The sequence below is a fragment of the Liolophura sinensis genome, chromosome 7, assembly GCF_032854445.1.
Source record: "Liolophura sinensis isolate JHLJ2023 chromosome 7, CUHK_Ljap_v2, whole genome shotgun sequence".
In the NCBI taxonomy this organism is placed as follows: domain Eukaryota; kingdom Metazoa; phylum Mollusca; class Polyplacophora; order Chitonida; family Chitonidae; genus Liolophura; species Liolophura sinensis.
In genome coordinates this window covers 4,259,047-4,269,421 of record NC_088301.1, presented here as the reverse complement: position 1 = coordinate 4,269,421, position 10,375 = coordinate 4,259,047, and the positions used below count along the sequence as shown (strand labels likewise).

The 10,375-nt window shown below is 40.3% G+C and overlaps 1 long non-coding RNA gene across 1 annotated transcript; it reads left to right on the top strand.

Moving 5' to 3' along the window:
• Positions 1-1,822: 1,822 nt before the first annotated feature.
• Positions 1,823-4,468, top strand: LOC135471840 (uncharacterized). The gene is made up of 3 exons (XR_010444473.1): positions 1,823-2,275; positions 3,392-3,453; positions 4,339-4,468. It is a non-coding gene; the product is annotated as an uncharacterized LOC135471840 (long non-coding RNA).
• The last annotated feature ends 5,907 nt before the right edge of the window (positions 4,469-10,375 follow it).

The following is a 10,375-nucleotide window of genomic DNA, read 5'->3' as shown; positions in this document are numbered from 1 at the left end:
TTGATACGAGAGAAGAGCACAATTTGTCCTGCTGACCAACTTTCAACATTGCACCATTACTGCTTTTCGCATCGTGTCTCAAAAATCAGAATAAAGTGTGCCTAAAAGCGAAAACTTCTTTAGAACCAAAACAAAGCCACATTCGTGGTTAGCTCTTTATGCCTAATGCATGAACAGTAGGTAAATTGTGGTCAAACTTTTTAAGCTAGAACAAAGCTAGAACAAAAGCAAAGCCAGATTCATAATCTATTTGTCAAATCTAACTGAACACAGTTCTACACGGCATTTCCATTGCACGTCATGTTCAAGGATAATTATTCGCAAAGAAAACTTGAAGCACCACGTTCAAACATGTGTTAATAGTCTTAACACGCCTGTTGCATCCAAATTAATCCCCTCTATCCGTACAGCGAAAAATTCTCATTCGTTGCTTGCAAAACACAGATCAGAAAACCATCAGAATAACGCAGTAGAGGCACAGGAAAGTGACGCGGTGACAAGTGACAAAGACCATTGCTATGCCACCCAGAGTATTAATCTGAAGACGACTTGTTCTAGATCATTAGATTCCCATATTTCAACAAAGGCGTCATCCCTTCGAGCAAGTTGTACACTATGTGGTAAAATTATAACAGTGAAATGGATGAAATCGCACTTGAAATCTCACCAGTCTCTACAGCATGATGTTAATGTCTACAATCATCACCATACTGTTGTAATCTATCCAGCCAAAGGAGTGTATTGTTCGTCCAAATCAAGAAGTGGTCCTCAAATCACGATACATCTGCAGAAAAATACGCTCACAAATGCTCCGATCAGCATTTGTGAAAACAACTCATGAATTGAGTTGAAATCGGCGGCAAGAAGAGGTGGGAACAGTTCCTTTGAGTGTGATCACGTTCGTTCCGTTCCTTATGTCATTCCTGGAAGAGAAACGATTCTTAGACAAGACACGCTTGAATGCATGCGGAGTGAAAATTTCATCACTGAAAGTAGATACAATGAACTAAAGCAGTGCCAAGAAACAGCTGAAAGGTCAGGACGCCCATTTGTAGTACTCATTCCACCTCATCAGTCGACCTATTATCCTAGACATATTCATCTGTCTGTGTACACGGGGAAAAAAGGTTCTGGTGCAAACTACAACGGACTATAGTAACGTACGATTAACAAAGAAACACCACAATATGCAGGTGCACAAAAAGCATTCGCACATGCCTCCATAAACTCATCTGCAAATGGTATCTAAAACAAGAGCTACCAGAATTGATATCGTCAGATGACGTGCAGTCATTATCTGATCAAGAAACTGACCAACAAGAATCTGACACCGAACAGGTAAACGGGAGCCAAAAGCCCGTTCCACTGAGAAATAACAGCCAACATTTCCGATCATTACCAAGGAGTATACCAAAGGATATCCCTCTGGAAGTCAGGCAAATTATCAGAAATCACAAATTTGACGGTATCCTCGAAATCACACCAAGAGAAACATCATGTGTTCGATGCCAAGGACCACTCGATGTTCGTCTTGTTTCCAGCAAGTCGAAAATAATACATTTACAACTAGTGGTAAAAGGTAAGGTCTCCAACTATCAAGAACTTTAGGTCACTGTGCTCTGAACAACTGAAGGAATGAATGGTTATGGACATGATATATCCACAATATTCTTGTCATACGGTATCCTGGCACAAGCTAGGTCCAAATTCAGGGCACTAAGCAGAACTGAACAATGAAAAAACCAGCTTGGCTTAATATTAAACATGACATTGTAATATATTCACTGTTAAATAATTATATTAAGCCTTTATGTCTGATCCTATATATCATACGCTCACGGCATCGCGAGCAAAGCTGTCCGATAATTGAAAAGATTATGTGGATATTTGGTCAAATATACACCCACGTTGGAAATGTTCTCATAAAAAACACAAAAGCTTTTGGCGAGAGTGATATACGTAAATATGATGTAGTGTATTAATGATTCAGCATGGAATGGTCAGATTTACTCTATTTTATTTATTTCACTCTATTGAGCATGCAGAATGTAGATTTTAACAGAAAATTTAACATCAACAAACCTTCCAGTTTAATGTTATCTCAAGTCAGGATATACTTACTAAAACTTCAGTTATCAATATTGAAGATAAAATTTTGACGTTTAATTGTTTTCAGAACCACGTTGCAATAGGGCGGTCTGTTGCCATGTTTCAAGAAATGATCGGAGAGAATGTTGATACCTACACTTTACATCAAGCATACCTACATTTCGAGGCATGAACTGACCACGATTACAGTTTCCATTGTGTCCTTTGTGGGTATCACCCTTCCATACTTATCTTCGACACATGTCGCAAAGTAGCGTTCCGCCATTCAGGTAGTTGGGCATGCAGCGTATATGACAAGACATGTAATTGGATGATATACATTTCTGAATATTCTGAATCAGAAGATTAGATTTAATGTTACACAATGACATGTATAAACGCGGTTGAAAAGCGCTCTAGATATCCAGCAATATTAACAGTAACACCCCAACAGCAAAACCATAAATACATATTCGATTACCTGCCCATACATGTCAACTTTCATACCAAAAGCATAAAACTGAAAGTAGTTTCATAAGCCATCGGACTAGGTCATATTTGGATTGTTGATAAATTCTAAAACTCTGATGATGTTAAATAATTATTTATCCTGGAAGTATAAAGTCAAAATTTCCGACATATCTTGCTGTAACTTACTATGGCAAGCCGTTCCGGCCATAGAGCATTTATTTAAGACATTTTGAATTCATTCCAGATATCTTGAGTTCATTTGGACATATCTGGAAATCATTTTCAGACATCTGAAATTCATTTTAAGATATCTAAAATAAATTTCGTGCTGCATATATCACAAAAAGCATTTCCAGATATAACAAAATGAATTCAAGATCTCTTAAATAGACGTCAATTTGATCTGGAAGTCTCTTTGTGATAGGTGCCCTACATTTGTCTGGTTATTTATGTGAACAAAATGTATGCTCCTTAATTATATCACCACGATCATCCATGATGGCTTGCAGTAGGCCCCCTACGCATGAGCAGATCTGTACTAATTCTGTTTCCGCTCAGGGAGCAGTTATTGCATTTTGTACATTTTGGCGCAGTTTCTGTGGCTCTTTTACGGTTATGTGCATCCTTGTTTTTTATTCCGAGATATGTTCAAAAGAATTTTTGATGTCTGAAAAGGATTTTCAGATATGTGAAGCTCATGATCTATATATTAACACAAGGCTGCTATTTAAGAAATCTAGAAATGAATTGCAGATATCTGAAAATTAATTCAAGAAACCTTAAAATAAATTCAAGATATCTGAATTAGGCAGTTTTTTTGTTTCTTACACAGGTGCCCTGTAGAGCAGAAGATGACAAAATAGCCTCACCTGAGCTACACGAAGAGCTCCCACAGTAAGGATAACCTTATTACGACATGTAGCGCAGCGCAATGACCCAGAAGCCTCCCACCAATGCGGTGTCGCTGTGAGTTTAAGTCCAGCTCATGCTGGCTTCCTCTCCGGCCGTATGTGGGAAGGTCTGCCAGCAACGTGCGGATGGTCGTGGGTTCCCCCCCCCCCCCCCGGCCTTTGCCAGGTTTCCTCCCCCCATAATGCTGTCATGTAAGTGAAATATTATTGAATACGGCGTAAAACATCAACCAAATAAATAAATAAATATTACTACACGCGGATTGAATGAGTGAGTGCTTGGGGTTTAACGTCGTACTGAACAATTTTTCAGTCATATGACGACGAGGAGTTCTTCTAGGTTGTGCATATGAAATGTGTCTTCTTGTGGTGGGGCGCCAAGGTTTGCCGCCACTGGAACGTCATGCCGAAGACACCAAACGTGACACACCACCCAGTCACATTATACTGACATCGGGCGGAACAGTCCTGTTTCTTTGCTCTAACCTCTCAATGCTGAGCGCCAAGCGAGGCAGCATCAAGTTCTGTTGGTATGACCCGACAAGGTACTTCACGCGGAAACGGGCCTGTCAGCCTAGAGTGCCTCAATTCATAACACTAATTAAGGAAATGCATTTCAAATCTGAATTGAATATTATACTCGTGTATATCTGCATTGTGGTGCTTGGGGCGACAAATGCTGGGCATGACTGAACATTGTTGCATGTCTTAGGGTTAAGGTCTTTGTCTTGAACACATTCTTTCCAATACGTGTTTAGAATGCTTTAGAATGTGTAACGATGTGGGCGTCGATTTTGATAAGTGTTGCAGTCATTTCTCGTATGTTTTCAAGAAAGATACAACTTTTGTGATGTCTTGATTTCTGTAGGTTTTCGTCAGAAGACTTACAAGTGTCCAGGATTATTCCATTTGCGGACGAGGAACTCAACAATGAGGAGCAGGATTCCAACATGTTTATTTGTCTATCTGATGTCATTTCACAGGTATGGATAAGGGAGCAGTTGTCATGCAGGTGACATTGATTTGTTTATTTGATAGGTGTTTTACGCCGTACTCAAGAATATTTCACTTATACGACGGCGGCCAGCATTATGGTGGGAGGAAACCGGGCAGAGCCCGGGAGAAACCCAAGACCATCCGCAGGTTGCTGGCAGACCTTCCCACGTACTGCCGGAGAGGAAGCCAGCATGAGCTGGACTTGAACTCACAGCGACCGCATTGGTGAGAGACTCCTAGGTCATTACGCTGCGCTAGCGCGCTAACCGACTGAGCCACGGAGGCCACAGATGACATTGAGGCATATACTGAAAATGTTTAGAAATAACAGGTGGGTCTGAGCCTCAAGTATTCAGCATCAGTAGAAAAATACCATTAAACTGTGTCTGACAATTTTTGGATTTTTAACTGACTTAAACACAATGTTTGGATTGTATATATATATATGCCGCATAATGTTGATATTTCAGGTTGATGTGATAGACCAGTATGTGGAAGGCTTGTTGACAGACAGAGGCTCAAAGTGGTATGTATAGCTTAAATCTGTACACTGCATTTATTTTCTTTGTCTTTTACATGTTTTTCTATATTTCCTCATATGTGTAGGCGCATTCTGGAGTTTCGCACAGTGACTGGTGTGAACAACAATTAGCTTAGGAATACTTACACATTTTTCTGCGCAATTAGAATTTACAGACACAGTGTATTTAACTGACTCTTGTATTTGACTATATACAGTAGTTTTAAACATATGATCATTTCTGTATTTCCCTATTCTTCTATAGTGGCGTGCAGCACCACTGTACATTCATATCACACAAACTCGAAAGATTTCGCTGCTATTTGAAGAATAGTTGCTGCGATACAAATAATTAATTTGTTACATGACATATAGTTTAATGTATTGTTTCACATCATACAGCCACACTTGATGGTAGCATGTGATTTCATAAAGATCCTCATGCACTTCATCGCCCGGGATATATTATTATGTATCTAAAAAGAGTGTTTTAGTGTGTTTCACTGTGTTATATTGATATCTTCTCCTAACCCCTTCCTCGTACAACTGTATACATGATTACGTGTTTATCTAGGTCCGAGAGCTCTGAGCTGGAGATTTTCTTGACAAATCCGAGAAGGGACTTTCTAAAGGGCTTTGGTTTCGGTTATGTCTTGGACTTGGTACGTAAAAGTGTGATTTCCGTGTATAAATTGATATTGAATTTTTCGCTTAGCTTGATTTATATGTACTGAAAATACCCTTTGTATGGAAAAAGCCCTGTTACTATATTTATATATGTTTTACGTACCAAAAACAACGCTGCGGGACTTTGGAATTTTGTAAATGTTTTGTGAGTAAATTATGGTCATTCTGGGTGTTATTTCGAATGGGTATGCGTATGGTACTTAATAAGATTTTCTCTTTTAGGCTTATACATATCTCGAAGCCTATGTGGAAAAAAGTTCTTCAAATTGAAGCTTAGGGACAAACGGTACGTATAGGTACATGCAGATAGGGTGGTTGCCAGTAATCCCGGTCTGCTCCATGCATGTTTCAAATAATCATGCCTATAAGGGTTTTTTTGTTACAGTACAGATCTGGGATGTTCTGTTTGTTTGTTGTCACAACTTATTTTGGTCCAAGAGTGAAGAAGAAAGTGACGGATTCATTGCTGCTTACATGGAGCGTGATTAAATTATGCGAAACAGTCTGCATATGCTTTTGTATACCTTGTCTGTATATGTGCATGGGAAATAGGCCATGATTATCTTTCACTGTGTGATTATATTCTTGTGTGAAACATTGCTTCAGGCCCCCCGTCACATCTGGATTTGTACACAAGCTAGTCCAGCTACCAGGAACCGAGCGAATTCAGAAGATTTTAAATGTGGATGGGTTTGTATTTACCTTGTATTTTATCTGTCTGTTTTTATTTTTTGGTATAATTAGATATGGCTATTTTGGCTCCAGTCATGCATGAAGTAGTATCGGAATGGCTTTCCAGCTTTCAAGTTATCTATATACAGACAGTTCAAATGTGTATAAACATTTGACAAGGCTAAAGCCATAAAAAAGAAGGAAAGTAACTAAGAATATTGCAGTCATCAAGTAGTCATTTACATGTAGATGTGTGTTTAATTATTTATCATTATAATTTCATAATTTTGTTCCGCGCATGACTTGCTAAAAAGTGTGCAGGCATATATGTTTAATTAGTAGCAATCTATATACATTTCCAGATTTCAGTCTTTTACAAATGAATAGGAAGCCTTTAACAGGATTGCATTCTGTTCACATTTTTTTCTTTGTAGGTACGAAGGGACAGTCAGGAGTAGGAGATGTAAGGAAGCTTTGGTTCGGGATGTAGTCGCACTGCTTGTATCCAACAAACTGCACATATCTTTACCAGAAGCAAGACGAAGATGCTGTCAAACTGAACATTCATCGTTACACACGGCACTTAAAAAAAGTGAACAATTAAGAGCACACCGCTTAATCAGCAGTACCGAGTCGTAAATGGCATGCTGTGTGTGTAAATAATAGATGACTGATGAGTTGACAATGTGTATTTTATATCATTGTTATCATTGTATCATGGCTATATGCCTTGTACATATAGCCTACACCTATAATGTATTTTCCATTCCACCTCCATACCATTCATTGCTTCACTTACACATGTATAGAATCTTAGAATGTACAAGAGAGTTAATACACTAATAAACTTGCCTAGGGTACTGCAGCATATGTAATGAAATACAACTTTTATCCGTACATCCCAGTAAAGCGTTCTTCAGTTTATAATAGTTTTTCTGTAAAGGTTTTTGCAAACCGGATGAATACAATGCTGTAACCATTTTTAGGGAAAGGAACTTGTTGAATTAGAGTTTCTGTTGGCAAACTCTCCATATGCGGTGGGTTATGGCACTGCGACAGGGCTCATTAAAATACATATATTTAAACTAGAATGTGGTTGTTGACTTTTTTATTCAACTGTCCGGAATTGGTGGTCACTGGAATTCTCATATTGGATGATTCGAGGATTATATTCTAAGGCTCTGTGAAAACTTTCTCATCTACGTACATGTAGAGAAAGGCACCCTCGGTTTGTCCTCGTTCGTGTTGGGCTTTTCCTATCTGCGGAGAAAAAGGATGGTAAATTAGTCACCGTCCTCCTCGTGGATTTTTTACCTGATACCTATAGGAACGTCAATTAACCACTGTCCTCCTTATGGATGTTGTACTTTATTCCTGCAGGAATGTAAATTAGCCACCGTCCTCCTCATGGATTTTGTACTTTAAACCTATAGGGATGTAAATTAGCCACCGTCCTCCTAGTGGATGTTGTACTTTATACCTATATAGGAAGATAAATTACCCACTGTCCTCCTCGTGGATGTTGTACTTTATGGCTATAGAAAGGTAAAGTAGCCACCGTCCTCCTAATGGATGTTGTACTTTATACCTGCAGGAACATAAATTAGTCACCGTCATCCTCGTGGATGTTGTATCTTAAACCTATAGTAAGGTAAGGTAGCTACCGTCCTCCTTGTGGATGTTGTACCTTATACCTACAGGGAGGTAAATCAGCCACCGTCCTCCTCATGAATGTTGTACTTTAAACCTATAGGGATGTAAATTAGTCACCGTCCTCCTCGTGGATGTTGTACCTTATACCTATATGGATGTAAATTAGCCACCGTCCTCCTCATAGATGTTGTACTTTATACCAATAGGAAGATAAATTAGCCACTGTCCTCCTCGTGGATGTTGTACAATATAGCTATAGCCTCGTGGATGTTGTACATTATGCCTGCAGGAACATAAATTAGTCACCGTACGCTTCGTGGTGTTGTACCTTAGGCCTATAGGAACATAAATTAGTCACCGTCCTCCTCGTGGATGTTATACTATATACCTATAGGAAGGTAAAGCAACCACCGTCCTCCTCGTGGATGTTGTTCCTGATACCTGGAGAAAGGTAAATTAGCCACCGTCCTCCTCGTGGATTTTGTACTTTATACCTGCAGGAAGGTAAATTAGCCACCGTCCTCCTCGTGGATGTTGTACTTTATAACTATATGAAGGTAAAGCATCCACCGTCCTCCTCGTGGATGTTGTCCCTGATACCTGGAGGAAGGTAAATTAGCCACCCTCCTCCTCGTGGTTGTTGTACTTTATACATGCAGGAAGGTAAATTACCCACCGTCCTCCTCGTGGATGTTGTTCCTGATACCTGTAGGAAGGTAAATTAGGCACCGTCCTCCTAGGGGATGTTGTACATTTTACCTCTAGGAAGTTAAATTAGCCACCGTCCTCTTCGTGGATGATGTGCCTGGCACCTGGGGGAAGGTAAATTAGCCACCGTCCTCCTCATGGATGTTGTATTTTATACCTATAGTAAGGTAAATTAGCCACCTTCCTCCTTGTTGATGTTGTACTTTATATCTATAGGGAGGTAAATTAGTCACCGTCCTCCTTGTTGATGTTGTTCTTTACACCTGCAGAAAGGTAAAGTAGCCGCCGTCCTCCTCGTGGATGTTGTACTTTACACCTGCAGGAAGTTAAATTAGCTACCGTCCTCTTCGTGGATGCTGTACCTTATATCTGCAGGAAGGTTAATTAGCTACCATCCTCCTCATGGACGTTGTACCTTATACCGGCAGGAAGTTAAATTAGCCACCGTCCTCCTCACGGATGTTGTACCTGATACCTGCAGTAAGGTAAAGTAGCCACCGTCCTCCGCGTGGATGTTGTACCTGATACCTGCAGTAAGGTAAATTAGCAACCGTCCTTCTCGTGGATGTTGTACTTTATAGCTATAGGAAGGTAAAGTAGCCAACGTCCTCCTCGTGGATGTTGTACTTTATAGCTATAGCCTCGTGGATGTTGTACTTTATACCTACAGGAACATAAATTAGTCACCGTCCGCTTTGTGGTTGTTGTACCTTATGACTATATGAACATAAATTAGTCACCGTCCTCCTCGTGGATGATGTATTTTACACCTGCAGAAAGGTAGTCACCGTCCTCCTCGTGGATGTTGTACTTTACACCTGCAGAAAGGTAAATTAGTCACCGTCCTCCTCGTGGATGTTGTACTTTACACCTGCAGGAAGGTAAATCAGTCACCGTCCTCCTCGTGGATGTTGTATTTTACACCTGCAGAAAGGTAAATTAGCCACCGTCCTCCTCATGGATGTTGTACTTCACACCTGCAGAAAGGTAAATTAGCCACCGTTCTCCTCGTGGATGTTGTACTTCACACCTGCAGAAAGGTAAATTAGCCACCGTCCTCCTCATAGATGTTGTACTTCACACCTGCAGGAAGGTAAATTAGCCGCCGTCATCCTCGTGGATGTTGTACTTTACACCTGCAGGAAGTTAAATTAGCCACCGTCCTCCTCGTGGATGTTGTACTTTACACCTGCAGAAAGGTAAATTAGTCACCGTCCTCCTCGTGGATGATGTACTTTACACCTGCAGAAAGGTAAATTAGCCACCGTCCTCCTCGTGGATGTTGTACTTCACACCTGCAGAAAGGTAAATTAGCCACCGTCCTCCTCATGGATGTTGTACTTCACACCTGCAGAAAGGTAAGTTAGCCACCGTCCTCCTCATAGATGTTGTACTTCACACCTGCAGAAGGTAAATTAGCCACCGTCCTCCTTGTGGATATTGTACTCTACACCTGCAGAAAGGTAAATTAGTCACTGTCCTCCTCATGGATGTTGTACTTTACACCTGCAGAAAGGTAATTTAGTCACCGTCCTCCTCATGGATGTTGTACTTTATACCTATAGGAAAGTAAACTAGCCACCGTCCTCCTCATGGATGTTGTACTCTACACCTGCAGAAAGGTAAATTAGTCACCGTCCTTCTCGTGGATGTTGTACTTTACACCTGC